Genomic DNA, 24,451 nt, shown 5'->3' with positions numbered 1-24,451 from the left:
ATTATTTCTTTCTAAGCTTCACATGACTACCTATATGTTTGATACCAAGTAGATACACAACATTTGCTGAATGTGTTCTCATCCATGGCTTCATACTCGTTAGCCCTATCTTCTCCACTCAGCTCTGACAATAGCAGAAAGACAGGTGGGGTTCCTGAAAACAGGACTAGGCTTGCAAAATACCTGAGTTTTGCACCCAGCTTTGCCTCACTTTGGTTGTGTGACATTGCGAATTTCATTAGCTTATTCTTTCAATTTCCTTATCTGTAAAATTGACATACATAAAATCTATTTCATAAAGATAAAATAGTGTCATATTTTCCTGCAGATCTTTTCATACTCTATAAAGAAGGCAGGGCCGGGCGCGGTGGCTCAAGCCTGTAATCCCAGCACTTTGGGAGGCCGAGACGGGCGGATCACGAGGTCAGGAGATCGAGACCATCCTGGCTGACACGGTGAAACCCCGTCTCTACTAAAAAAATACAAAAAACTAGCCGGGCGAGGTGGCGGGCGCCTGTAGTCCCAGCTACTCGGGAGGCTGAGGCAGGAGAATGGCGTGAACCCAGGAGGCAGAGCTTGCAGTGAGCTGAGATCCGGCCACTGCACTCCAGCCTGGGCAACAGAGCGAGACTCCGTCTGAAAAAAAAAAAAAAAAAAAAGAAGGCAGGAAAGTTTAACTGACAAAACTCCCAAGTATCTGCTATGGATATCAGTGAAATTTTCCTAGAGGTAGTTATCATTCAGTCATTCACAGGACATCTCTTTTGTGCAGGCATTCTTCTGGGGAATGACCAGACAGTGGTGAGCAAAAACAGACTCAGTCTCCGCTCTTCCCGGGATTCATGATCTACTGGAAGGCCGCATGTTACAGCTGCAATCATTTTATTTTAAAACCTTTTTTTAAAATATACCTACATTTCCATTTTTATTAGTGGAACTTTCAAGAGTCAATTTACTATCCATTAGATCTGTGATCCTAATAATTGAAATTTCTTACAAAGTAACAAAAGTTATACATGACACTAGAAGTGGAGCTACCCACACATTTCTGAAATATTACTGTTTATGAGTAGAACACTCAGGAATTACAGGGACTGTCAAAAAATCACATAGATTTTTTCAGTGTGAAAGTGTTGTGTTCAAAGTCTCCCAGTATAAGTCTAATACTGCAATTCAGGTCCTAATTCAATGAGATAAACTATCAGACCAATGTGGTAATATGTCTTCAGTCATCACCACTGTACTATTTGAGATAAGATGAAAACAAAAAGAAACATTTCAATACTCACATATTGATATTTGATATCATATTAAATATTCTGGAAGACTAAATTCTCAACACAAAATATTACATGACATTTTATGATCACTATTGGCAGAATTCATCACACAAAAGATGACAGTTATACCAATAGGTCACTTAAACCTGGTGTCATCTCTGAAAATGTGTTTGTGTTAAAATACATTTCCAGTCTGTGGGATTACACTTTTATTTACTTTTATTTCTCACAAAAAGATGTGATGTGTTTAATGTTAATAATTCCATAACAACCAATTAACAGAAATGTGAAGAACAGATTTTCATAAGAAAGGAGTTGTTGGCAATAGATTTCAACAAATTCCTCGGCTGGCTAAAGATACATCATGCTGGGCAATGGAGTAGGTAAAACCTTTCCATGGCAAACTTTCAAGGACCCATCGTTTATGGCCGCACTCCCTGTCCTCTCTTGTCTTCTTTTAAAATGCCAGTCTTGTATGGATGAGGCACATGTTTCTTCTGCCAGTGCCTGCTCAAGCAGACAGTTTACTAATTTGTAGCTCAGTAAACCTTTCACTGCACTGAGCACCTTGAGGTTAGCACATCTCTAATCATTATTTGATAACAGAAATCTGCAAGCATCACATCCCTGGTAACAAGAACATTGTATCTTAGCAACCAGCCTTGATATTCAAACAATTTCATTAAAGCGTAGCACCTCTTAGCAGGTGGGTGAGTGCGGGTGTTGATAAACATTTATAACATGATCAGCCATTGTGTTTGCCAACACTATAATCAGCATGACAAATTTATGAATTTGTTTACAAGCTCCTAGATAGCCAATCTATGTAGGTAAACTACATTTCAGACTGGTTAGGAGATCCAAATATCAGATCCTTATTTTAAATGGAGAGTTTCTTTAGAAATCTATCAATTTAAAAGACTGCCAACCTGCTCTCAGTACAGAGACATCATATTTCCATTGTGGTCTAATCTTCAAATAGTAGAGTTGAATTTAAATGCTTCAGGAGCAAAATCTGAGTGGGAACTTCAGCTGCATTGAGATTCATAAGGATCACATTATAAGGTTGAATTTTTTTCTTCTTCAGATGGATAGAGCCAGTTGATATGCCTTTCATGCCCACTGATCTATTGCATCAATGACTTAAAGGAAACAAATGTGATAAAACTCCCCTTTCTAAAAAGAAGAAAATTTTTCAGTAAATAATTTACTACAAATTTTAAAATGTAGTATAAATGTGTTTTATAGACATTCATTTTTAGGTATTATTGATCTGTCACCATTGTGAATTGGCCCAGACATGAACAGCCTTTTCTCATCTATTTACTTCAATCTAATACTTACCTATAGTGTTTATAAATTTGTCTGGAATTTAACATTTCACCTGAGAGTTTAATCTTTTTCCTAGCGAATGATCAGGAATACATGCATATTTTTTAAACCCCCACCAACCCCATGTTCTTCAAAATTGAAAAGTCTTCCAATCTGGAAAGTACTAACAGGGTACATCTCTTCCTTAATTATATAACACAGCTTCTAATATGACTATAAGGTACCAAACCTGTGATTGTTCAAGTGTTACCAAGTATAAAAGTTCACTGAGGCATGCACTGGCAAATAGGTAGAAGACAAACAAGGACTTTTATACTTTCTGAAGTTTGAACCTTGAACCTACAGCACATGGTTACAACAGGGCCCCTGGGCTCCTCATCCCTGAACAAGCTATTAATCTACCTGAAATAGGTGAACCTCAGTGAAGCATTATCAAATAGGTAACAAGCTTCCTTTCAAATTAAAACCAGCCATGATGAAAAACAAGTTTGTTGACCTAGCTTGTTCACCATGAACCATGACACGTCAGTTAATAACTACCACCTGGGCAACTCCAAACTTCAGCAACTAGCATTGCAATGTTAGAAAGATTCAGAGACAACAATATAGAATACAGTCTGAAAGACCAACTGCTCTATATGCAAATAGTGTTGGGGAAAAAAAAATCTTCAAGGAGAAAGTAAAACACTTCAAAAGTTGTAGTCAGAAAAAGGATCATCATCTGTGGGTACCCTAAAGCAAAGACAACAAAAATACTCTGCATTTGTGTCTATGATTCCAGGTGGAGTGAGGGACAGGACAAGGAGATGTGAGGGGGAGACTGGGGCAGTATTTGCCATATACTACATATTAGGTTAACTGTTATACTTACAGTAATTATTCTTTCTGGTTTCCTGAAGCTTCCCAATACCTATTTCTTGTATTTTGACCACATGTATGGAAACTCTTTTTGTCTGAAGGAGAAAATAATTCTGTTTCTGAGGTGGGGTGGGGAGAAGGGTGCAATGCCTGAAACAGGGACACAGTTGGAATTGGTATTTACGTTTTGGGAAAGTCTTTAAACCTCTATATCTAGGCAAGCACTATTAACTTATCAGTTACTTATTAATATCAGCTCATTATTGTCTTTAACTTTTAAAAAATTAGTCCCTTCTCATAAGAATTTTAAACTTTGTTTTCTATGTGAAGTTTGGGGCAAGAACCAGTATGTTTGTGAATGTGTAAGACTGTGTGTGCGTGAGAGAGAGAGAAAGAATGTTATTAGTTTATTTTTTACTTACTGAAGTGGGTAATGCTACATCCTATTTCTATGAGACAGCTATCAAAATTCACTGCTTCAGTGTTTGACGGGCTACTTCCTAAACTGTTGAACTGTGGTCATTAGAATGCTGGATTTCTAAAAATATATAATAGACCATAACTAATGCAACTGTTGCAGAAGAAAGATTTCTTCTGTACTATTTTGCCTTCTGAGCTGTGTTTGTACATTATGGATTATCTTCCAGTTAAACAACAAAAAAAATGTAAATAAATAAACACCTCTTTCCACAATACCACCGGCTCACAAAGGTTCTTTAGAGCAGCCTCCCCTTGCCTGAGCTCGACAGGTAAAGAAAGGCCTGATGCACATCTCAGAGACCCACCTTAGAGAGGCAGCTACTGCTAGAGTCAGGCACTAGCAGCAAGACCAAACCTTGAGTTTTATGTAACCAATGCCAGGTGGTATAGACTCTATTTACAGAATTCACGGAACTTTACTACAAACAATTTTTTACTCAGGTTACTCATACCTAAAGTTTCTGCCAAAATATTCTGAAGGGAAAAAATAGTTTACATCACTGGTGATATAAAACTTCAGCTATAGTCTGCGAAAGAAAACAGGTAAGAACTGTCACCAGCATAAACCAGTGCTGTTGTGATTCTGCACAAGCCGCCCCCTCTCCAACAAGCCCTTGGGTAGTTTCCTGCTAGAAAACTGTAAGTATTGAAAATTCCACAGAGTCTACAGGGCTTGCTATTTGCGTAGTACTTTTCATCTGAAGGTATCAAGGTGCAGGATAAATATTAACTCACAAATCTTGTCAGGTTTGCTGATGTGTGGAGTTTGAAAACTCCAACTTTGCGTCAGAATTCCTCCCTAATTCCATTTTACTCCATTCCCAAGATAAGAATAAGATTTACTTTTCCACAAAAGTTTGAATATAAATAGAAAATTGAAACACTCATGGAACTGAAACTTCTAACCCTCTTTCTTTCACTCATAATCTATTCTTTCTTTAGACTGAAAAAAATAAAAACACATTAATGCTTGATTTATCTGGCAGCATCAAATAAAGATCTATTTCTTTAAAAAATAAACCCTCTATCACATTTTAAAAATAATTTGCATAGAAATGTTTTAAGACTATATAGTAAATGTCCTAATTCCCAAAATAGGAATAAATCATAGACAAGTTTAGCCTGTCTTAACTATTCTAGACCACTATTATGGCCATTAATGATTGAACTGTATTGTAATATAGCCCTGATATATAGCCAGCCTTTTGCCTCCAGAGCAAATACTTAAGATTACAACTTCTTTTTCCATTTTTGTGTCTTTTTGCAGGCTTTTCAAAAAAACCTTCTCCCTTTCCAGAAGCTGCCATGTTACTCATAAAGCAAGCTACTCTAAAAGCAATCTTTATTCTCTTTCAACTTGTTGCTTCTAAGATGTTAGCCAGGAAACCAGATACCCAAAGTAGAAAACTAAACTTTTAATGAGTGAAGGTCTACGGTTGCTGTCAATGAATGAGTTACATAAGTCTATTACATGCATGAGACATATGCATTGTAGCTGATTCCTTATTTAAGACAATCTTCTGATTATATTTGATCCACATCCTGGGATAATAAGCTGTTAGCATAGTGAAAAATACACAGGTGATAGGAAAATCTAGATCTCTATCATTGTCATTTGAAATAATTAGCTGGTGGGGGGGAGCTGGTCATAGAATAATATATTTAAGGTAAATTTAAGGATATGACACTCAGGAAAAAGGTAGTAATGCTGCTGGATTTTTTTATCTTTATCTTTGCAATCTTGTTTGTTTGTTTGTTTTTCCAGAAGGGAATCATTCTAAAATCTTAATTTCCACCTGGATTTTCTCTATCGTCATTGATCATTAGAGACGCAGGATCAGACCAAAAAAATGCTGTTGTTTCACAAGTTTTATTTGGTTTGCTTTTCCAAATTAAGTTGTCCCTATATTAGCAACCAGTACAATCAAGCTGGTGCTACAGAGAATCGAGTGAAACAGAAACTACAATGCAAGAAAAGATGCTAAATCAGAGTGATAAGTTCCTACTGATATCTAAGGATATGTGCAACACAGTAAGAAAAACGGATGAAAATCTTGTAGAGAGAAAAGCCTTGTGCATAATATTCACAACTGAGTACCTGAAATAAACAATATAGGCAACACAGCTTGTGCCAGGATGAATAACAGTGCAATCAATGTTCCTGCAGCTACCTATTGCTGATCAGGGAGAGCACCTGGATCTCACTAAATACCTTCCCTGCAGTAAAATCCTTAAGAGGTTTCTCAGAGAGGTACCAATTAGGCTTCATTGTGAACACTTTCTTTTAATAAAACCAGAATTTGCCAAAACCAAATATGGTTTTTGAATTTACAAAACAAATTTTTACTCTTACAAAGCACCCATTTCTCCCAAGTACCTCAACAGTTCCCAAAGGATAATAAGAATCACCTGGAGGGTTGGTGGGGTTATGGGGTAGACTTTAGATCATGGATTACACATTACAGTTATTCTTATGCTGCATCAAATAATCCTTAAGATTGCAAATGAGTTTATGGTCAAGAAACATATAAAATAATATTATGTAACTTTTCATACATAGGCCTCTAGACCATTAGTATAAGACAACCATGACCCAATCAGAACTATAACCTTACAGACTTAATGACACTGTTGTAAACTAAACCACCAGGTAAGTCACTACCTAAATGGTTGCCATTCATGGGTGAGGTCTCCCGGGTGCTTATTAGAAACCCAGCATCTCGGAGCCCACCCCAGACCTACTGGCTTAATATCTGCATTTTAACAAGATCCCCAGATCAGTCTTATGAATATTAAAATTTGAGAAGCACTGAACTTAGAAAAAAGGAAGGAAGGGAGGGAAGGAGTGAAGGAGAAGGGAAGGAAGGAAGAAAGAAAATATAGAGTGTTTTTCCCTGCACTCTTCTAAGAGCTTATATGTATTTATGCAATTAACACCCACAATAAATTCAATGAGGTAGGTATAAAGACCACAAGTGTAAACCTACGAATTAAAACCTAGTTTATCTAATACATGAAGATGTTTAAATGGTATTTTTGAGTGGAAATTGTTTTCCTTTTTGACACTCCCTAGTAGGCCCTAGTGGTTCTTTAGGAAATCTCTGTGGGCAGCCATGGTAACTTTGGTCTGTAACCTCTTTTTATAACCTTCTATTCTTGGCAAAGAAGCAGCTGACACAGAAATCAAGCCAGATGTTCATCCTGGAATCATGGCATGGGACGGGGGGTAGGGGAGAAGGTGAAGGAGTATCTTTTGAGGAGACTGGAGCTCTACCAAGAGCAGACAAATTTTCTGCCTCAGCTTTTCTTTCCTCCCAAAGTATGTCTTACCTTAAATTTGGGAACATCCTAAGGAAAAGCTAATATTATATATATTCTTTGCATTACTAAGCATATTGAATAGCTAGAAGGGGAGATGTTTTGGTCTGTTATTCTTGGTAATGGTCCAAGATTAAAATAATTTTACTAATAAAATAAAAATCACCTTTGTGACTCCATCATGAGAGACTAAGCAAGGGGCGGGAGGAAAGAGAGTGGGAGGGAGGAAGGAAAACGGGGTGAGAGGGAGGCAGGAAAGAAGGAAAAAGAGAGAAAATTCCAAATCAGATGGACTTTAAAATCCTTACTTTGTAAAATTGTAAAAAACCATCACCTTTTAGGAGTCAATGAAAGAAAAAAAAATCTACTTTGCTTATTGTTTCTATGTTCATCTAGACCACAGAATATTGCATATCCTGTGATAGGACAGAATTCTAATAAAACTCAAATAGTCCCTTGGACACAGACCTCACTTGTAGTTCGTTTTCTTTTGACGTAAGTCATATACTATGGAATGTATTCAGTTAAAACAATGACCAGTATCTGTTTTGTAATCCCACTGCATAATACTTACTAACAGAAAGTATATTTTATTCCCTAGAATATAAATACTAAAAGTCCCTCCATTATTAGAACTGACACTACAGATATGATGTATTTTTATTTTTATTTTTTTTTACCACTTACTTCAATAACACTGAGATTCATTTTAGAATGCCTGAGAGGATTGTCAGAGTACTTTGACTGATAAATTACAAAAGGTACAAACACTCTGCAATTTTCTCAATTATCCTCAAGTTACCATTTATAAACATCTTATCTATTGCTATAAAAACCATGGGGTATGTGTAGAAAGATTCAACAAATGGCTTACATTTTTATGTCTTATGGTAATCTTCACATTAAGAGAATATTCTTTATATCATTGTAACTCCTAAATTTGAAGCAGAAAACCTCCATTGTGATTTCCATTTTGTGCCCATTCTAAGTTTCACATTAAATTCTAAGCATCAACCATGATTACTGCTGACATCTTTATATCAATGAGTCTCTGAGATTGTATGCAAAGCCCTGAAAACTTCACCCAAGGTGTCATCAAATTAGGCAAGCCTAGTTTTCCTCAGTGTTTACTAACTGAAGCACACAGTCTCTGAACTTACAAGTACATGGCTGGCTAGGCAGTCGCGCCCAGTTTTCACAATTTATTATTCCTTTTAATGGCTCCCTTTTCATCCCAAAGAAATACTCTGTCTCTTAATTTCACATGAATATCCTTTACCTGGGAACGTGGAAGAAAAACGGTAACACTTGTTTCAAATTAATTTCTTACTTTTCCCTCAGTGAAGTGTATCTAAAGAAGCAAAACTTACTGAATCAAGTTTAATGACATAATAAATTCTTCCTTTCTGACAATGCTATGGCTTAATTCACTAGTGCACTTTAAGCTTTTGCCTTTAGCGTCTGATGGGTCATTAGTCTGTATGTAATCCAGCAATCGGACTCCTTGGAGTCTAAACTCAATCAGCAAGCACCAAATCAGTAGTTTCTGAAATACGACTGGTAGGTCAAGTGTCCTCAAAAAGAGTGCCTGGGGCATCCCAGATGGAGAATAGGACATGACAAGCAACAAACTAGGACAGAATTTGATGCCGGCATTCACTAAAGACTTCATTCATTCTAACTCACTAAACAACTATTCTTCAAATGATTTGACCTCCACTTTTGATGTTTTCTAGCAATAGGTCATGCAATAAAATTGGTTGGTATGTGCCAATAGCTTTAATATACATGTCATCAAGCTGAACATATTCTGATCACATTTTTGCCCCAAGAACCTTTGCCTAATATCAGGAAAATGGGCCATGGAATTGCTATCAGTCATCCTAGACCAAAACAGGCTAATTACTACACATTAATCCCACATATGAAATGTGCTCTCTGCTGGGTCAAATTTGTCTTCTTTCTTTGACAGCATATTCTATGGCTGAAAAACACAAATGAGATACTACTAATATGTTCCCTGGATTTCACATAAGATTTGGGAAAACTATTTCTACTCTATCTTCAGTGGCTAAAATAGCCAACCTATCCAATCTACTTAGTTCTGCTATAGTGCTTCATTCATTCATTCATTTATTCATTCAGATGATTCTAGATACTGGAAACAGAGACAAAGGTTGCAGTCACTACCATCAGGAGTAAAAAACTAATTTTAGATATGTGATATGATGGTGTACTTTAGCCTGCATCATCATCATCATTCTCATCATCTTATCTTTTAAAGTAATTTAACATAAAACACACAACACTAGATATAATTCAGATCTGACATTATGCATAGAGAAACAGAGAAAAAAAAATCCTCCCCCCACCTTCTAAAACAGGATTTTCAACGTTCTATAAAAAACACTTTGTCTCACTTCATCATGGTGTCATCTTCCTAGAGGAACTTGGTAGAAAGACTAGACCCAAGAGTTGAATTGAATCATTTTCTTTAGAAACTTAAGAGCCAGCATCTAAAATTGCTGGTTGGCCATGGTCCCTGTGAGCAGATGGAGGAGCAACAAGGGCCATGGTAGCAGGAACAGATACAGAGAATTTGGATTCTGAAAGGAAGGTGACCGTGAGAGCATGAGAAGGGAGGAGAGAGAAAACAGGGAGCTTGAAAGAGAAGTGAGTAGAGTTAGAAGCAGGAGGACAGAGGAAGCAAGAAAGGAAGAGCAAAAGGAGAAGAGAAATTGAAGAGTGGGTGGGAGGAAGAACAAGTGAGAAGCGCATTAAACTACAGCACATATGCCTAAACCCATGAAATTAACATATTGAAAATAATCCAGTGCTTCCTTATACAGAAAACAGTGGTTGGATCAAGTTGCAGGGCCCTGTAGATGAGGAAGCCAAGTGACACACTGCAATAGGCAGCCTCTAAAATGGCTTCCAGGACACCCTGGCTCCTGGTATGCATGTCCCTGTGTAATACCCTCCCATTGAGTGTGGGCTGGACCTAGTGACTCACTTCTTACCAAGAGAATACAGCAAAATTGATGGGCTCTCACTTCCAAGATCAAGTAACAGAAATGCTCTGAATTCCACCTTGCTCACCTTTTCTTTCCCTTGCCTGCTCACTTTGTAGAATGTCAGCTGCTGTATTGTGAGCTGTCCTATGGAAAGAGTCACATGCCAGGGAACTAAGGAAGGCCTCTGGCCAGTAACCAGTGAGGAAAAGGAGCCTGCAGTCCAAAAGCTCCCAAGGAATCAAATCCTTCTAACAATTAGGTGAGCTAGAAGCTAGTCTCTCCTCAGCTAAGCCTTTAAATGAGACCACAACCCTGGCCAACACCTTGGTTGTAGCTATGTGGAGAGCCCTTGAGATAGAGACACTTAAGCTACCTATTGATTCTGGACCCACAGAAATTATGAGATAATAAGTGTTTATTGTCTTAAACTGCTAAGTTTTAAGATAATCTGTTATGTAACAATGGATAATACACACATGTAATAGGAAAATGACAACTTTGACCAAGATTAAGTCTAGGTCAGTAGGTATATCACAAGTGCAACCTTTATAGACATAATAACAGAATTATGAAAACTCCATCTATGATAAAGGTAAGAATTTGGTTTAATCAGCAAATCTTCCCTCATATTTCTCACAGAAACCTGGGTTTGAGCACCAGCTATGGACTAGGTACTTAATAACTGTGAGACATGGTCAAGCCATGTAACCTTTCTGGGACACAATCTTGGTATGTGGAAAATGCAGCTAATAAGTATCCCTGTTTGTCATTATTGTCATGAGATTGACTCAGGGTCATGAAATTGAAACTTACTTTGGAAACTATAAAACCAGTCATAATGTAAGTAATAAGGAGACTGCTGCAGTCCCACTCATGGATTTTCTCCAGGTTAATATCATTTTAAATATTTGCAACTCTTCAAAATGTATTTCCCTTTTTAATGAGCCAAAAGATAATATTTCTTTAGTTCTTAAGTTTTGCTATGAAATATCTTAAGTTTTTGTGCCATTTTTGCCAAATCTAACGCTTTGGATCAATACCAATTCCATCTTTGGTCACTTCACGTATATTAAGATTTAGCCAAATAATTCCAAGGTTTTCTTTTCAATTTAAAAAATATATATGTCTTTGGGTGAGATTCCTTAGAAACAGGGCCTGAGGTAAAAATTTTGGTTCAAGTGATTTACTAAGGGAGTGTTCTAAAGAGAAGGGGAGGAGATGAGAGGGAAAGAATGTTGACCAAGTGTGAGCTCAGCAGGAGGCTAGCTTCAGTAGATCCGGAAGTTCTGGAGCACAAATCACATCACAGCATTACATCTACCTTGAGGTAAAGAGGCTGGCATTTTGTCAGCTCCCCCCTACCTTCACCCCTATCCCTGTCAGTCATTGGCCAGAGGACAAGTCTCCAGGGAAGAAGGCAGCTATGAGGTCACCAGCCACACTCAAAGCAGCTTGGGCAGGAGGCGGGGGAAGCAAGTACCAGCCACTGAAGGGTATCTAAGCAGGGTAACAATAGCATCTCCTATAGGGGATATATTTCTTGCCTTTTTTATGGTATTTTCTCATCATTTTTGCAAATAGGTCTTGTTATGCTAAATAGTTCTAGCATTTTATACCAGCTGTGTTAAATGAGACAGCAGAAAGAGCAACAGTGTGGAAAAAGAAAGATTTGTCTCTAATCAGAGTTGTACAGCTTAATTCAAGTCAGACAACAAATGAAAGGGGGTCACTGGGAGACTTTTTTGCTCCTAACATATAGCCACTAAGAAATATACACCAGAGGTACCTAGGCAAAGCTAAGGCACTAAGGGTGCCTGGGGAGCAGTGGTTCCTCAACAAGCCCAATTGGGAGAAGGGTAGGGGAAGCAGTTTGGGAAGAGGAGAAGGCGAGTGTGACACAGCTGTCAACTCAGGTCCCAGAGAAAAGCAAAGGTAAGAGAGGTCCACGCCCATGCCCAAGAAAGAATGAGAAGGGAAGGGAAGAAAGGGTAAGAAAAGGTGATACTTATAACCCGAGAGGAAGGATGAATACAAGAATCTACCCAAACTGTGTGCAATCATAGGCATGTCCTAACTCTATCTCCTGACAAAGAATGCCTCTGATTTTTCCCACCAAACTTTTCTCTGTTTCTCATATCTGACACGGCCCACTTTTTTCCTTATAAATTGTTTACATATGAAAAAAGCTCAATCATGAAACAGAAGATGGTAAAACTTCTGTTTATTTGATGGTTATTACTAACACTTCAGCTGGAGCTTCCTGAAACATTATTGCTCTTGGTTGTATTGAGGGAGGGGTTGGTATCTGTCAAAAATTATATTTGACTTTAGTTGCCCAGAAGAAATTCTGAAGCTTCCAAATGCACAGGAGGCTTTACAGAGGTGTTCAGTGGGGAAGCAGAATCTGGAGTTTATACCACACAGAACGCCCAGCCTTCCCTCCCCCAGTATGGATGGATGATCATTGCCAATCGTCATTTGTGTTTCTGACATTAATTAATTTTGGCTTTTTTAGTATATATGAAAAAAGATTGGAAATTCTCATGAATAAAACACTACAGTGGCAATACTATTTCAACCAGAATTCCGTCTCTTTCCATCATTCTCAAGCATAGATTACCACTTTTTAAAACTATTCCAACTAGGAAATGTTTATGTTTGATAAAACTAAAATGTAAACATGGGTTTAAGGTGCTTGCCTAGCTTGCTTTCTATAACAAAATATCTGCTGGTTTTCAAAGTTATATTGAAACAGTATGTTAAATTCAGTTCTGACAGCATATAAAGATACTGGCTTTCCTAGACACATAAGCAAAGTCTTTTTTATGAGCTCATAAAGGCTAGACTTAAGGAATATTTAAGTAGTGGATAATTCATAGAACAATACGATATCTTTAGTCATTCAGCTAACATAGAGGGCAACCACAATTTATTCTTCTTAGATCTTCCTCTCATGTTTTATATTCTTAGGAGGTGAAAGGTATTTAGAAAAGACCTAAATACATTTTTTTTTATTATTATTGAACTATCAAAGATGTGCTCTCTTTGGGACTCCCTCCACTTCCTCATTCTGTGTATGTTAACCCACTTCAGAGACCATGGTGAAATGAACCCAAAACACCAACTTACTATTTGCATTATAAATGGAGACACAAAAGGATATTTTAAAACTTTTGGTTGATCTGGCATATCAAAGATTTCTTTCTAAGCTTACTTCAGTGAGTGCATTGAAGTAAACTGAAAGCAATAGCTTAAAAGTGGCTTTAAAAAGTCATAAAAAAAAAAAAACGGCTATTTCCATGGAAATTTTCAGTTTACTCTCCGACCCCCCTTTCAGAATTACGTCTTTCTTACTCTCCTCTTTATTTGCAGTACTCAACAAGGAGGAACTCTAGAGTTTTATGAATTCAAGTGTTAAACCAGTTCTCACTGGAGCGCAATCCATTTTCCTTGCCTTGTCAAATTTGCACTCAAACTTCCAGCAAGCAGCCTGACTCTCTCGCCCCCCCACCCTTGAGCTAATTACCAACACTGCAGCTTAGACGCTAACCAAGCACTTCACCATGTCTGCCATTTTCCTCTGCTTTATAAAGTTCGCAGGAAAATTACAAATCAATACAGTGCTTACCTGAGAGTTCATAGAAGTGAGTCTGATGAAATTTAAACAAGTCGCCAGATCTCAACAATCGATACAGCTTTTCTTATCTTCCCCTTTGACCTTCATAGGTCTGCCGTTTTTATTTCTTCCGTTTTCAAGATGGAGCCAGGGTCTTCCTAAGAATCATGGGAAACTTGAAATGGGCCACAGATGGATGGCATTTCAAAGCTATTAAATAACCACTGAACATGGGCTCCTGTGAACTGAGCCTGGGAACAGGCTCAGGTTGCCACGTTATTAGCAGTGCCTGTGTAAGAACCGGGACACCTCCTTTTTAGCATTAGCTGGGGGTAGTTAAGAACTCTTCATGAAATCAGAGGATTAAAGAGTGTAGGCCAGACGCAGTGGCTCACACCTGTCATCTCAACACTTTGGGAAGCCGAGGCCAGCAGATTACTTGGGGTCAGGAGTTTGAGACCAGCCTGGCCAACATGGTGAAAGTGTGTCTACTAAAAATACAAAAATTAGCCAGGCGTGGTGGCAGGTGCCTGTAATCCCAGCTACTCAGGAGGCTGACACAGGAGAATTGCTTGAACCCAGGAGGCGTAGGTTACAGTGAGCCGAGATGGCGCCACTCTACTCCAGCCTGGACACCACAGGAAGACTCCATCTCAAAAGAAAAAAGTGTAAAATGTTCACAGAATATGAGCTTTTATTATCAGAACCTGATGGGGAAGGCACTGTACTTTGGTCACTAAATTCTTAGAACTAATATACACACTACTACTACATTTGTCTAGGCAATAAGATTTCTCTAATATGAAAAAGTTATGCCCATATTTGACTATTTGGCATTTCAAAGTGTTGTTTTCACTATGTCCTTTTTGGAGACAATATCCTATCTGCCTCTCATTTTACAGTGCTTGACTATTTAAGCTAATTTTATATAATATCTGACATGTGTCCACCTACAAAAGTATCCTGAATTTTGCTTTTTTCATATTTTATCATAGTTTATACTTATCAAAAAATAGTTCATGTGGGAAAAAGTGTCTGTCTCTGTTTAATCAAATAGATGTTAATAGTGTTGATAGAGTCGTATTATATTCCTGTCATAATTCTTTTTTTAAAACTTCTGGTCTTTCTTTGAAATGGCAAAACTTCTTGAATATAAAGAGTTGAAGATGTAGAACTCTGGTTATAATTTCACAAACTATTTCAGTATTACTCTTTGGAAATACATACAATCTCAACACCAAACTTTGAAACACTATCCCTCCACACACCCCAACCTCCAAAAATAAAAAGAAAGAAAGAAAAGAAAAATAGTAAAATCTCTTCACAGATTCAGTAAAATAATATTAGCATTAAATTTTGGATAACACTGATGAAGAGAGATGCTAACATTGACATTTAACAATGTGGAGCTTATTAGACCGAGGTACATTTCTCTCTCATTAAGTTAAGGAATATAGTATATAATTATTTTAGCATTACAACAAAATTCATTTCTTTAGTGTGGTTAGACTTCTTGATTTGGGTTTGCAGTTACTCTCTATTCCTGAACTATAATGCAAAATTTGCTTTCTAGTTAAGCCTAGAATACTTAAAGTTATCTCTCAGATTGTTTTAGTATAATGTTTTAACAAATCTGACCTTTGGAAAGACATCCAAGTGTCACTAAATATCTCACCTAGCTAAACTGAGGCCATAATATGAATGTCACCTTTGAATTCTAAATGCGTTTATTCATTGTCTATCAATTTGCCAACCTTTCCAAAGTGCAAGTTTATAAAAATCATAGAAATTGATATTTTCTTGGGGCTGCATAAAGCCTCAAATTATATTTGTCAATGACTCATTCTAGAGGAGAACTTTAGTAATGTTCTATTATTGCCACATATTCCTGTGCTCGTGTTAGAAACACCTCAGTATCTTTCCCTTTCTGCCACCACCTCCTACCTACTTCCTCCTGAGTTATGAGACTCAAGGCCATGTTATAATGACCTCGGCTGTCATTTCACTAAGATTTTTCCAATATCACCACTAAGTCCTCCTGAAAACACACCTCCCTTAAATCGTCCATCTAAACTTCTCAGGGGAAGCCTGCCCAAAAGTAAAAAGAAAACAAACAGAAATCCGTAATAATGTAAAGAAAGCCAGCAGCTTTATATTGGAACAACCCTGTTCTAAGGTTAACCCCAGCTGGAATTTCTGCAAATTGTCCATTTACATGACCATTCACTGAGGTCGTAAATGATGTTGAATACTGAATGCTTCCTGCCAGTTTTAAAAAATAATTATGACAGGAATATAATAAGAATCTATCAACACTATTAAGATCTATTTGGTTAAACAGTTTAATTGACTCTGCGAATTAAAGAAAAGGAAAAAAAAAAAGAAGAAGAAAAATCCCTGTCACTGTTAAAAGCAAATAACAAGCAGCAAAGTAAGCTATTGACCTGCCAGGGAAATGAGGTTTCCCAGGAATTATCTCTGTATTCGTTTTTAGGATAAGAAATGTAAAAATATAGAGTTACTACAAGTTAGCATTTTACTTAATCTCTTTACTGCCATGAGACTGAGGCACTGCCAAACACAAAAACATGTTTTTAAAAGAATTGAAAATATTTATTTTTCTTTTGAGAAGGAAAACTTAATCAGACTTCTTAATCAGTATAATTGAAGAGTTTATTGGGCATAACTTATTAAGATTCCATATAAATCAGAAGTCAAAATGTCACTTAGAAATCTTTGTATTTAAACGAAATTGTTCAGCGAATACAGAAGTTCTAGAAAATGTCGGTCTGTGAAATTTTATTCATATAAACATGATGGAAGAAAAAAAAAATTAGAAAAAGATTCACTCCTCCCCATCCCTTCACCCAGGGGAAAAAAACCTATGTTATGAATAGAGACATTTAGTGAGATGGGTATTAACAGATAAGTGCTAAACCCTATGAAATATAACAAGGAGAGTCTGATTCTAATGATAAACATGTTATTGTTCATTTCTTACTGTCTGAAATAATCCTGGATTTTACTTAAATTCTGTCAAAAGCTTATTTAAATTGTGTACCAAAAATTTCACAAAGCAACAAAATCTAGAACAGTCCATCTTGCAAGAATGAACGGCTGCTTTTAGTGTGCCTGATAAAAATGGTATCCCCTCCCCCTCTTCAGGTGCAAACACACCAGAGCAGGTTTTCCTGTTATTCTGATGCATGCCTTTTTTCCCATATTAACAATAAAAGTTTGGTATGCTATCTGCCTGCAGAAGTTCCTTCCTGAGCACAAGTGTGTCTTATCTGTTGAGAAATTCTGACACCAGGTAGACCGTTGTTTATGTGAAAAGGCATCTTTCTTAGGCAAATAATGAGTATTTTTAAGAACCTCGATAAATGAGCAAGTTCTCTGTGCAAATATACAAAACACTCCACTAATAGCAAATGGCTTTTTCTTGGACAGACTACTATGCATTCGTAAGATGGACATTTCTACATGTAACCTTGTCACGTGGCCGTGTTTCCAAAGCTCCCCAGCAATCATCCAGGCCCATCTGACCTCTATGTGGTTTGCATCTGCTCAGTTTCCACAATCTACTCAAGAAAATCCAAAAGACTAATTGCTGTTCCCTAAACATTTCTTGCTTTCTCCCACTTTTCACCAAGGGCAGTACTAGGAAAATAAGACTAAGAATAATACAATCTAGGCCATTCACCTTTGCTCTTTCAAACCTGCCTCTCAACCAGGGCTGAAAGCCAGCCTGTTCTGCCTACCTGCCCCCAAACCAGCTTGCTGGGCCATACTAACTCACCACCACTCTGTTCCTGCCCCTATACAGGAGTCAACCAGATAACTCGTTTAGGTTCGTGTGTTAACACATTACTGGTCTACACTTCTCGGTAACTTGTCCAAATTTAAATGTACAAATAAACAGGTAAAATTTCCATCACCCATTTATTCTTTCTTTCTTTCTTTTTTTTTTTTTTTTTTTGAGACAGGGTCTCCCTCTGTGCCCAGGCTGGAGTACAGTGGCACAATCATAGCTACAGCCTTCAACTCCTGTGCTCCTGTGCTCAAGTGATCCTCCTGCCTCAGCCTCCCAAGTCGCTGGGACTACAGGCACGAGCCACAGTGCCTAGCTGATTTTTTTTTTTTTATTTTTAGTAGAGATGGGGTCCTGCTATGTTGCCCAGGCTGCTCTCAAACTCCTGAGCTCAAGCACTCCTCCTGCCTCTGTCTCCCAAAGTGCTGGGATTATAGGCAAGAGCCACTGCACCCAGCTACACATTTATTGTATTTATTATTTCTTAAGCATACACATGTGCTGGCCACTGTGCTGAGGTTACAGAGAAGATTAAGAGAGTCTCTACCCTTGTGGTGCTTGGAGCCCAGAGAAGTCAGTGGATATGAACAGTATGATGAATGCTGTGATGGGAACGTGTGCAGGATACAATGGGAAAACGTCACTGAGGCCCTACACCAATGGTGGAGTAAAGGAAGAGGCTGAGAAAGACCCTGTAAAGCCCTGACTCCTGGCATGGTGTAAAATAAGTGGGAGTAAGCAGGTGAAGAAGGCAAACAAGGACATTCCTGAGGAAGGATAAGCCTGGGCAAGATTCCGGAGGTGGAACACGGAACGGTGTGCAGCAGGAACAAGCTACGCTTCTGGTTCTGGCTTTAGGACTTCAAGCCCATGGAAGAGATATTTTTAGTCAAGTGAGTATTGTCAGGGTATTTAGTCAACCCTCCTAAAGCAACAACTTCCTTTTTTTGAGAAGGAGACCAACCCTAACTTCAGGATTTCCCTTCCACTCACAAAGACTCCTCCAAAGTAGATTTTTCCTCCGCTTTTGAATCCAATGTACCTAGACACCCTTCCCTAACGTAAGCAAGTCCATCCATCCCATCAGATTTAATTGTGCATGTAATTATTTGTACTTATTTTTATTTATAGTTCTCAATTATTACCATGTCTCCCCCATAACACCTTGGGACAAGACTCTTGAATACTGTTTCTTTCTCTTCCATCTTTCAGAACATTTTAGGGCTCTGTAAATACTGATAATTTGCCATGTGACATTGTGTCTTCATAAACAGAAGTAGACAAATATTTTTCATAATTGTTTCTCCAACAGTACTTTCAAGATAGAGATAATAGCAAAGTAATTCACCACAGGAGTTAAGTGTCCAAAGTTGTTAGATGCAAAATAACAATAAAATTGGAGACCTTTGAATGCCTATAATGGGAGTTCTGTACTCACTGTCTCACTTAACCTTCACAACTATGTCAGATGGCATCAGTAGTATGGCCCCTATTTTATAGATGAGAAAACTGAGTCTCAGAGAGATTCATTTGCCCTTCTCAGGAAAGTTAAGAAAAGCTTCCCTGCAGAAGACCCATGAGAGCCCAGAGTGTCTAGGCTTTGGCCATGAGAAGAAAAGGAAAGACTCTCTGAGGTGCCAGGCAGGGCCAGAGCTCAAACCTATATTCATCTGACTCGAAAGTTTCCAGACTAAATATTTTAAGTCCATGCATTCAAAAAAATACAATTTAAAACACATACAACTATCATTGGTCATTTTTGAAGAAGGCTACAAAATAAGCTGAAAGTGGAAATAAAGGGTTAAATCCAGTATTTATCCTGGGTTTTATATACAGATAATATAATGAACACATATTTCCTCAGTGTAATCAAACAGGAAAAGTTTCTCCTAGAAATATTACAACTACTAGGTTAAAAGGAATTATATTCATAGAATTAATATACTGTATTGCAGCCTCTAATGAATTAAGGGATCTGGACAATGATCAATAATGGCTACTGATACCACAAAAAAAGAGACAATCATCAAGCATTGTTTGCCTCCTAATAGAATACATGACACATATATGAAATATATTTGCCAAAAAAAAAAAAAAAAAACCTCACTGAATCTAATCATACATTTAGATATCAATTTACATGAAATAAAAAAGACTAAGGAACATATGAAAAGATAACACAGAAATGTAATCATCAAAATCAGAAAATTCACCAGAAAAAAATGGCCTGGTTTCTTCACCAAATAGTTGAAAGCAAGTAAGCAAGCAAGCAAGCAAGAAAGGTGGAAGTAAACCTACAGAGTAAAAGAGACTTAAGACACATGTTCACCAATAGCTTTCTATGGACCTTATTAGGATCTAGATTCAGACAAATTGTTAAAAAATATGTGTATGAGGCAATTGGAGAAATCTAAACATTGACTTGTTAGTGAATACAATTAAAATTTTTTGTTAATTTTTAAGTGTGTTAACATTATTGCATTTGCCTTTTAAATTAAAAAGGCCCTTAATTTTAGAGATAAATTTAGAAATATTTACAGATGAAATCGAACAAGATTTGTCTCAAAAGAATTTTGTTAAAACAAGATTAAATGAAGATACAGATTAGACTAGATTGGCCATGAATTGATGGTTGACTCTTGACAGGAGTGTAGAGATCCATTATACACTTCACTCTATTTTGGTATATTTTTTAAATATATATACATATTTCAATAGTAAATTTGACATAATTTATTACTAATATAATAGCAGTAAGTCTTTTAAACCACTTCCTTTCCCTGGCTCCTCTCGGCCTCCTCAGCTGTGGACTCTTGACCCTTTGTTAAGCCTAGCATTCTCTTTTAAAGGCTCAATAGAAAAACAACCATCCAAGGATATCCTTCATCAGGAAAAAGGGATCATCTGAGCTCTGGGGCTACCCAAGCTTTGAGTATCATCCCCTCTCTTTCTGGACAAGGTAGTCCCTAACCAAAATGTAGTTCGGCTGACTCTGAAATATGCTAGCAGAAGGCATATATTTCAATTCTGCCCTTAGGCAGCCTAAAAAGTGCACACCCTGCAAAACGATTAAGATCACTCCCTGTCACACCCCTTCCTCATTTTTCAACTTCACTTTTTATCATCCTGCATTTTGACATCAGGGACATTTACAACGATCAGCAAGGACACAGACATTCTCCATGGTAACTGTAAGTTTACTTGTTTATTTAGAAAAGTCCAGAGTCAATGGCATGCAAACTCAAACAGGGCCTTAGAGAACACTAAGTTCAGTTCCCTTACTTGGCTGGGGTGGTAAGTTAGGCTCCTAAAGGTAAGGGGCTTGCCCAAAACACATACAAAAAGGAAGTGCCTGACCTGGACACTCTAAAATCACAAACACAGCTTTCCTCTCCATTCTCTATATTCAAGAACAGAGGAGGACTCAGAACTATAATTGTATGACTCACATCAGTCAGTGTCTCTGAAATATACAATACTAAGCAATGTAGTTAAGCCTCCTAAGTCCACCTCCTCTCATCTACCTGGGGAGATCAGCATTAATAATGGGCTGAGGTAGAAGAGCTTAGAGGCTTGAAGGGGCCACAAAGGGATTTGCAGTACAGGGAGGACCACATTTCCTCTCCTAGAAGATGCCTGGCATGCTTCGAGCCTACAACATCGATCGCTTCTTTTCCTTTGACCTTCTCTTAGTTCTTGCATAGTTTTCTTAACTTTATTCATAGTTTTAAAAAGTCTCAGGGTGTAGGGGGGATTACTAACTCGTATTTAAACCCTCTCTTCCTCCAACTTGACTAAACAGATACAAAGATGAATAAAATTACCATCCTTAATTAGTGCCTTTGCCTCAGTCATTCCTAAGCTGAAGCCATTGGCTTAGTGACCACTAAAAATAATGTTTAAACAAGGTCTTCTGTGTTAATTTCCCATAAATGTATTTTAAAATGCTCCCATCCCATTCTATAAGTGTTATGATTTTCAAAGAAAGCCACGTCCAAGAACAATAAGTCAGTTGCCCAAGGTCTCAAAGGTGTTGGAAACATAACCAAGACCTAGCCCAGGGTCTAGCTGACCCAAAGCCCATGCCTTCCAAGCAGCACAAGAGAGAAAGGCACCATCTAGGTGTCTTTCTTAGCTCTGAGCGAATAAAAGTTTTCCCAGGAAGGGACCAGCAGGACCTGAAGGTTGTTCTTTCAGTCCCCTTCAGGATCCCCCATTTGTGAAAAGGTCAAAATATGTTCTGTGCTTTTCAGAGACAGAGTTGTAAAATGGCTCTGAGAGAACAGCCTCGGAGTGAACCTGACATTGGGTGTGTGTAAGCGGTTCATGACTCTGCGGTTGAGTGTACATGAGTCACCCAGAACACCGCGAGGCTCCAACATAAACCATGTCCTCAGACCTCACCCTCAGCCCCTGCCACAAGCTTATTCACACATGATGTGCTAGCCTGGCACCCAAAACCCCCAAATCATCCATGAGTCACAGCTCATTACGTGGAACACTGCAGGCTTGCTATCCTGATGTTGGACCATGATTTGCTTAATTGAACCAAGAAAAGGAGCGTGGGAAGTGAGGGAGCCAAGCTGTTACCTATGCATTAAAGAATATGAAGCAGGACCAAATGCACCAAGAAGAAAACATTCCAAGTTTAACTCTCTCTCAAGGAGGTCAAGAGCTTCAGAGCCACACTGCTGAGTTTTAAGCCCAGCTCTGCCCCTTAGCATCCGTATGATCTGGAGCATGTGATTTCTGCCTCAGCTTCCTCATCAGTGAAATGCAAGTAAAAGAGCGTCTACCACATAGGGCTTACCCCTGTTAAAACAATAACACCTAAAATGTGTATATAAATAAATGCAGGTTGAATATCCCTTATCCAAAATGCTTAGAACCAGAAGAGTTTCAGATTTTGGACCTTTTTTTTTTTTCCTTTATTTGCATTATGCTGGTTCAGCATCCCCAGTCCAAAAATTGAAAATCCAAAATGTTTCAATAAGCATTTCCTTTCAGTGTCCTATCAGTGCTCAAAAGTTTCAGACTCTGGAGCATTTCAGATTTCAGACATTCAAATTAGGGATACCCAATTGTACTACTATTAGTATGCCATCAGAATACTTTTACTTAAAACCTTCTATGTCATTGGTATATAAACCATGAAGTTGAACTCCTCAACTCATTGCAACAAATATGATCATGGAACTGTAATTGGAGAGCTTTGTTTATAACAAGCTTGCTCAATGATTGATATCTGGAGATGGAAAACAAAATAAGTGAGAAACTATAAACAATATAAACTTTAATATTATCTTCAGGGAGTTTAAAATTATAATCTTTAATAAGTGATATTTTCAAATCATTCTAACTTAGTACTATGTCTAGGTATCTTTTCTTTAACATTTAGGTGCATGAGCTTATTTATCTTCCTGCTAAAGTTCAAAATCTAATTTCTAACACAGGTTACTTGCTGTAATAAACTCTACAAGCTTTAAAATGACAGGTTGAAAGATACAATTTTTTAGAGTTATGAATTAATAGCTATATATGTCAAAGACTTTGAAAGGGCCAACTTTTTCATATTTATAGATATATTATTGAAATGATAAAAAATGAACTGTGGAAAGAGGAAAGAACTGAGAACCACATATAATGAATCAAACATACTTAACAAGACATGTACAGACACTTTGGTGTGCATCTCTTTTATTACGTTACATTAATCAAATACTGCTAAAGACATCCATCTGAGCAAAGTATCATGATGATATTCTATAAAAACATTCTTTTGAAAAGAGTCTGTCCTGACAGCCATATCAACTATATTGTTTTAAATGATTGTCAGAACCACACTTCTCAGAAATTAACACAATTCATGTATGTGCCTCTTGAATTCTCTCAGCCCCACTGAGGCTAGCTTTTTAAAAGAAAATAATTTAATTGGAGAAAATGCACAAAATCTGACTAAGGAGTCACGAGACTCTGGGTGCAATAATTTAAAAAATATATTTTAGAAGCCTAATATCAATTCATCTAGTTTTAAAGTTTTCACATATGATAATAGGAAATTCTGCTTATTTCACAAAATAATTATCAGACCTTAAGAGGATTTTTCCTAACATCACATAAACCTGATGGCTTTACATAGTGATGATGAGCTATTGTTTGATTTTCATCCTGATAAACTACATAAGAATTGCAATTTTTATATGCAACTGTTCATAATGTGTGTTTGGATTTCCCTGTTTAAATTCTATTAGAGTCCTACTTTATGAAAAATCTATCACTTAATATTCTATTTAATACTGAGATGAACATACATAAAAGCAAACAGATGAAGAAGATGAGTAATATCTCAGGATCTGTAGCCATCCGACTATGAGCAAATCATAATATATTATTATAAGTCCCTTCTGTTACAGTCAGATATTTCAGAAAAATAACAATAATGTATTAAAAACGGAACTTCTCTTGTCTTTAAATAGCACAAGTAATTCAACTGATAAATCTGGATAATACTTCTAGGTCTCTATACCTATGGTTTGGTTTTGCCTTTTCTAAATTAAACTAGATCTTCAAATTATTTAGGTGCCACATTCATTTTACCCTGAGAAAAGATATGACAAAGAACTTTATGGCTAGAAGTTTGTCTTAATTAGCATGCAACTGAACAATCGAAGTCTAAAAACTGAAAGTCAGCAGCTGAATGTAAGACTGATTTTAATATCCTTATTTTTAGAGAGAATTTATT

General features: G+C 37.3%; 1 long non-coding RNA gene across 1 annotated transcript in view; it reads right to left on the bottom strand.

Annotated features, from left to right (window-relative positions):
* Positions 1-14,058, bottom strand: part of LOC112636325 — a 416,183-nt gene extending 402,125 nt beyond the window's left edge. The window contains exon 1 of the long non-coding RNA XR_003122169.1: positions 13,911-14,058. This is a non-coding gene — a long non-coding RNA (uncharacterized LOC112636325). The remainder of the gene's footprint in view (positions 1-13,910) is intronic.
* Positions 14,059-24,451: the final 10,393 nt, after the last annotated feature.

Source organism: Theropithecus gelada, chromosome 12 (assembly GCF_003255815.1).
Source record: "Theropithecus gelada isolate Dixy chromosome 12, Tgel_1.0, whole genome shotgun sequence".
NCBI lineage: Eukaryota > Metazoa > Chordata > Mammalia > Primates > Cercopithecidae > Theropithecus > Theropithecus gelada.
Note: the sequence above shows the minus strand (reverse complement) of the source record. Positions and strands in the feature narration are given on the sequence as shown.